Below are 5,330 nucleotides of genomic sequence, written 5' to 3' on the forward strand. Positions count from 1 at the left end.
GCTATTTAGCTGGTGCAGAGCAACGGAGTCCGGTGTCAGGCCAAGTGGCCCAACATGGGGCACCAGATCCCACAGGATCCATCCCCTCCCCTCCCGCCCCACTCCCTTCCCCCAGTCACACCTCCCCCTGCTCTCCTCCCATCCCGGAACACCTCCCCCTTCTCCCCCATGCCCCCACCTACCTCTCTGCCACCCAGTGCTCACCCGGAGCTCCGGGTGGCAGTTGCCAATCATCCACACAGCCTTGGTTCAGCATGGGCTTGTACTGAGCCAGCACCCATGTTGGCTGGGCAGAACATGTCGCAGGCATGCTTTATGACACTTTTGAGACACTGCGCGCCAGCACGGAGTTGACAATCACAGGTCAGGCTCGGGCCCTAAGTAAGTCATGCCTATTGCATTTTTAAAATGTGAATAGAATGGAGGCATCAAAAATAATGAGAAACTTGAGCTTGCATCACTGAAACCAGTTTCCTCATCCCTCAGCCATATAAAGGGAAAGCAAAACTGTGAAGCACTGTTCTTGTGAGCAACTGAGTAAAGATCAGAGCGATCACATACCACCGGCCAAGAGTTCAAGTACCACCAGTGGTACACATACCTTAGAGAATGTAAACATAGTAAATAAAAAATGTGCATGAGACCCAAGTAAGCTAACATTTACAATAAGGTTGGCAGGTTCTGAAGATCAAAGGAAGAGGTTGAATTGTTCCTCGAAGTGCAGAGAGAGTGGAGTGAAAAGGTGACTACCCTCTTTGTTAAATGATTCAGGGCTACAGAGAAGCATGCCTAATTAATACAGCAAGGCCATAACCATCTATCTTGCTGGAGAAAGCTCTTACATCCCAGCCATTAGCGGAGATAAGGCTTCCCCTTTCCGAGTGAGCCCATCATCATGAATAGTCGGAAGCTGGACGCTGATGGAGAGATGAATAGCCACTCTGTGCATGATCGCTCAGAGTCATCATTAAACCTCCACAGATCAATTACGTCCCCCCATAGTTTATTAATGGCCCTGTTATCTGGTTTTAATTCCTTGGCACTAATATTTAAGGAAGATGTTCCAATGAACATAATAGGACAGTGCAATGACACAGCCCCAGTCATTTTGGCCAATTACTTCCCAGGAGCTTTACATAGAAGAGGAAGATATTAGATAAGGCCATTGGGCCTTTATTAGACTGATCTCTGCACAAGGAAGTTCCACCTCACCTCTTCTTTGTCCATAAGCTGCTGTACACTTGCAGAGACATCAGCTGGGGAAGTTCTATTTTATTTCAAGTATAATAATTGCTGGTTCCAGACAGCAAATGTGTTTTCAATATTTTTGCATATCGGATTCCGACACCAGACACTGAAATAATGCCAATTTCTTCTTTTAAAGCACACAGGCTGCTATCCCTTAAAGTTTGAGATGTGAACCTATGAATATGTGGAAAATGTCTGATGAAATCAGGGAATGTACGGCAGTAGAGTAGCTAGGAGGGGATGCAAAGCCCGTCCGTATTACTCCCATCACCCAGAATGGCTCTGAAGGGGAGGAGGGGATGATTGCACGCTGCAATGAAGCTCTCTGCAAAACTTAGTGCTCTGCACCCCCTCTAGCTACACCACTGATATTTAGGGAATTATTATTATTATTATTATTATTATTATTATTATTATTATTATTATTATTATTATTATTATTATTATTATACCGCTTTTCAACAAAAAAATTCACAAAGCGGTTTACAGAGATAAATCAAATAATTGGGAATAATTGGGAAAAAAATAATAATTGGGAGTTTGAACTGCCATTGAGCGATCAAATAGTGCAGGGGTCTCTAAACTTTTTGGCCAAAGGGCCACATCAAACATCTGGCACAGTGTCAAGGGCCGGGGGGAAAAAAAAATTAAATCTAAAATTTAAATAAATACAGTAGAGATGGAACTTAGATGAATGAATAAATGGACTCAAATGTCCAGGATTTCTCCAAACACAGCCCAAAGCACACACTTCAATGGACCCCCATTCCCCCACCCCACAAGCACAACTCTGGTTGTGTTTGGTCAGCTGGGCCAGAGGCTCTCAAGGGATCAGAGACTGGCCGTGGGCCAGATAGAGGCTCACAGCAGGCTGCATCTGGCCCCCGGGCTGGGGTTTGGAGACTCCTGAAATAGTGGATGAGGTCCTAAGCAACTCTTTGTTGCAAGTGTTGACAGTGGGTGGATGCAAACAAGTGTGAATTGCTTGTTCCACTGCCTGGTAGCCAGTCGCCTTCCCTTCTGGTTGGCAACCTTCAGCCTCGAAAGACTATGGAATAAGCCTACAGCACCTGGTATTCCCAGGCGGTCTCCCATCCAAGTACTAACCAGGCTTGACCCTGCTTAGCTTCCGAGATCAGACGAGATCGGGCATGTGCAGGGTAACAGTTGCCTTCCCTTCTACTGCTTACCCTAATTTTTTTTCCCCAAAGTTTGTCCATTCCTACCCATTGCCCCAATGAGATCACCTTTAAACCAGATCAGAGTGGGAGCAGAATCAAGGAGCTGGATTCTGTCATTCTGATTTGGCTTCAGAATGACACCTGTCTTCAGGTCCAGAGAGGGAAATTACTGCTACCTCTAAGATCCTTTGAGCAGGGAGCAGCCACAGCAAAAATTAGTGTGGCAAGGTTTGGAGAAGACTTTTGAACCCTTGCCCACTAAGTCTGAGCAAAAAAGAGTTCTTTTAACTTTCTTTTAGCTCTCTACCATTTGTCAGCGGTGGCATCCTCATCAATGCCAGCACATGCAACTATCATATTCAATGAATTTAAAATGAGTATTGCAATAAAGCCCATCCATGTTGCATCCATACTGACCAGGTGGATTCTCGAGCCCATCAAGAATCTTTTCACCAGAATCTGCTTCAGTGGCATAGCTAGAGGGGGTGCAAAGCACCAAGTTTTGCAGGGAACCTCACCGCAGTGGGCAAGCGGCCTCTCCCCCTCCCCTTCACAGCCATTCCGGGTAGGGGAAACAAAATGTAGGCATACGCTTCCATCTCACTCCCCCCGGCTTTAAATCAGTGTTCATAATGTGTTCTCTTCATAAACGAAAACGAAACCTCAGCATTTTCCTTTTTGCCATGATCTCAAGTAGTGATGTGGAAAACTCCATAGCTATTTCCGCAGCTATTTTCACTTTGTCTAAAAAGGTACATCATGACATTTTTTCAAGGATATAGGCAAGATTTTCCATTTAAGTTACATGAGAAATCAGTTCATATTTGAGCATAAGTGCACATTATTCCCTGCCCAGAGTGCTGACAGACTTGCTGTTCCTTATCCTTGTTTATGTTTCAGTATTGCTGGACTTGCTGCTGCATTGATGCCGGAATGTTGCCCCAAAGACAACATTAATGTCCCTAATCATTCTATGAAATTAGATACCAGCTTGCACAATGAAACATTGTGTGTGACAGTCATTGAAAAACTCTAATTCAGGACACCTATTTGTGGTTGTGACAATGAAATTTGCACTTTTGAAATTTTGCAAACCAAGATTATGCATTGTGCACTTTTCAGATGACAATTGAGCACAAAATGAATGTATGTTGCGAGACGATGACGACGATTTCAAGCACTGTCCCAGACCTATGTGCATTCAGTAGACTGTCTTCACAACCCCACACTACACATACCATCTACGAAGAGTGAGACTTGGAGGGGAGGCTTGCCACTAGGACCCCGCACCTCCCTGTGTGTGTTGCATGTGCAATGGTCATCTGAAAACAGCTCTAGACGCAAGAATCATCCAGATGTGCACCATTGGTCCACATGCCATCCACAGATGATGTCACAGGTAGAAGGGAGGTCAAGTGCTGCCCCAGAGGTAGCCCCCAGTTATAGGTTGGCAACCTTCAGTCTCGAAAGACTATATGGTATAAGCCTACAGCACCCGGTATTCCTGGGCGGTCTCCCATCCAAGTACTAACCAGGCCTGATCCTGCTTAGCTTCCAAGATCAGATGAGATGCCTGATCTCAGCCCCCAGTTACCACTAACCAATCCTGGATCCTAGTGCTTACTTAAATAAAAGGCACCTCCCACACATTTTTTATTACTGTCAATCAATACATATATAAAGTTTTCCATAGTCTCAGTGCCATCTGTCAGTGTCAGAACTTGCAAAGGGGGGAAGAGGATAGAATATGCCTTTTTTTTTTTTTTTTTTTTGTATGGTTTCTCCTTGATATGAGCTCCCCAATATGTTTTTCTGGTGCTGTCACTAGGGTCACAGCTGCAGAATCACCCATGTAATTGATCAAATGGAATTGCAAAAGAGCAGTAGCATAGCTTAGAGGGGGTGAAAAGTACTAAGGGCGCAATCCTAACCCACTTTCCAGCACCAACATAAAAACAATGTAGCTCCAAGGTAAGGGAATAATCATTCTCTTACTTTGAGGAGGCCTCCGTGAGTGCCCTCCAACTGCAGGATGCAGCACATGCCCCATTGACACAACTATGCCAGTGCTGGAAAGTGGGTTAGAATTTGGGCCTAAGTTTTGCAGGGAGCCTCACCGCACTGTGCAAGCAGCCCCTTTGCCTCCCCTTCAGAATCATTCCAGGCCACTACAGCAAAATGGGAGCAAATGGTAGAGAAGACCCAGAGCATGCCTCCGTTTTGCTCTAGTGGCCTGGAATGATTCTGAAGGGGAGACGGAGGGGCTGCTTGCACAATGTGGTGAGGCTCCCTGCAAAACTTAGGCCCAAATCCTAACCTGCTTTCCAGCACAGTGAGGCTCCCTGCAAAACTTGGCACTTTGCACCGTCTAGCTATGCTACTGCATAACACTCCTAAAATGGGCCACTGACTTTGCTATGTTGACCTGTCCTGCAACAGGTGTGGGTTGCAGAGTGTCCAGAATACCAGATTCCTAAGGAAGCTTAGACATCCTCGAGGCAAATTCCAGACTTTCACGTAGCATCTCTATGTAACAGCACCCTGCCGTGTCCAAGTGCTATCTATGCCAAGGTTATCACAGTCTCAAATGAACAGAAGAGCTGCCTTGCTCTTAAAATGTCCAACAGTTTTGCCTCGGTATACTTTTGATATTGTTCCAAATGATTTTAAAAGTGGGTGATTTTTGGAGACAAAGCCATCAAGAGTGGCTTTTTTTCTTTTTTGAAGGGGGAGGAAAAAGAGAAAGGTGAAGATCCTGGGTTAAGCTGACACAGACACCACGCCTATGTAGGTCTACTCAGAAGTAAGCCCCCTTTGAGTCAATGGGGTTTACTCCCAGGAAAGTGTGGAAAGGATTGCAGTCACATACAGCAAGATTACAACTCGCCCCAAAGCAGATGG

General features: G+C 45.4%; 1 pseudogene; it reads right to left on the reverse strand.

Moving 5' to 3' along the window:
- Nucleotides 1-2,306: 2,306 nt before the first annotated feature.
- LOC136642670 (5S ribosomal RNA) lies at nucleotides 2,307-2,420 on the reverse strand (annotated as a pseudogene).
- Between the last annotated feature and the right edge of the window lie 2,910 nt (nucleotides 2,421-5,330).

Source organism: Tiliqua scincoides, chromosome 2 (genome assembly GCF_035046505.1).
Source record: "Tiliqua scincoides isolate rTilSci1 chromosome 2, rTilSci1.hap2, whole genome shotgun sequence".
NCBI classification, from domain to species: Eukaryota; Metazoa; Chordata; class Lepidosauria; order Squamata; family Scincidae; genus Tiliqua; species Tiliqua scincoides.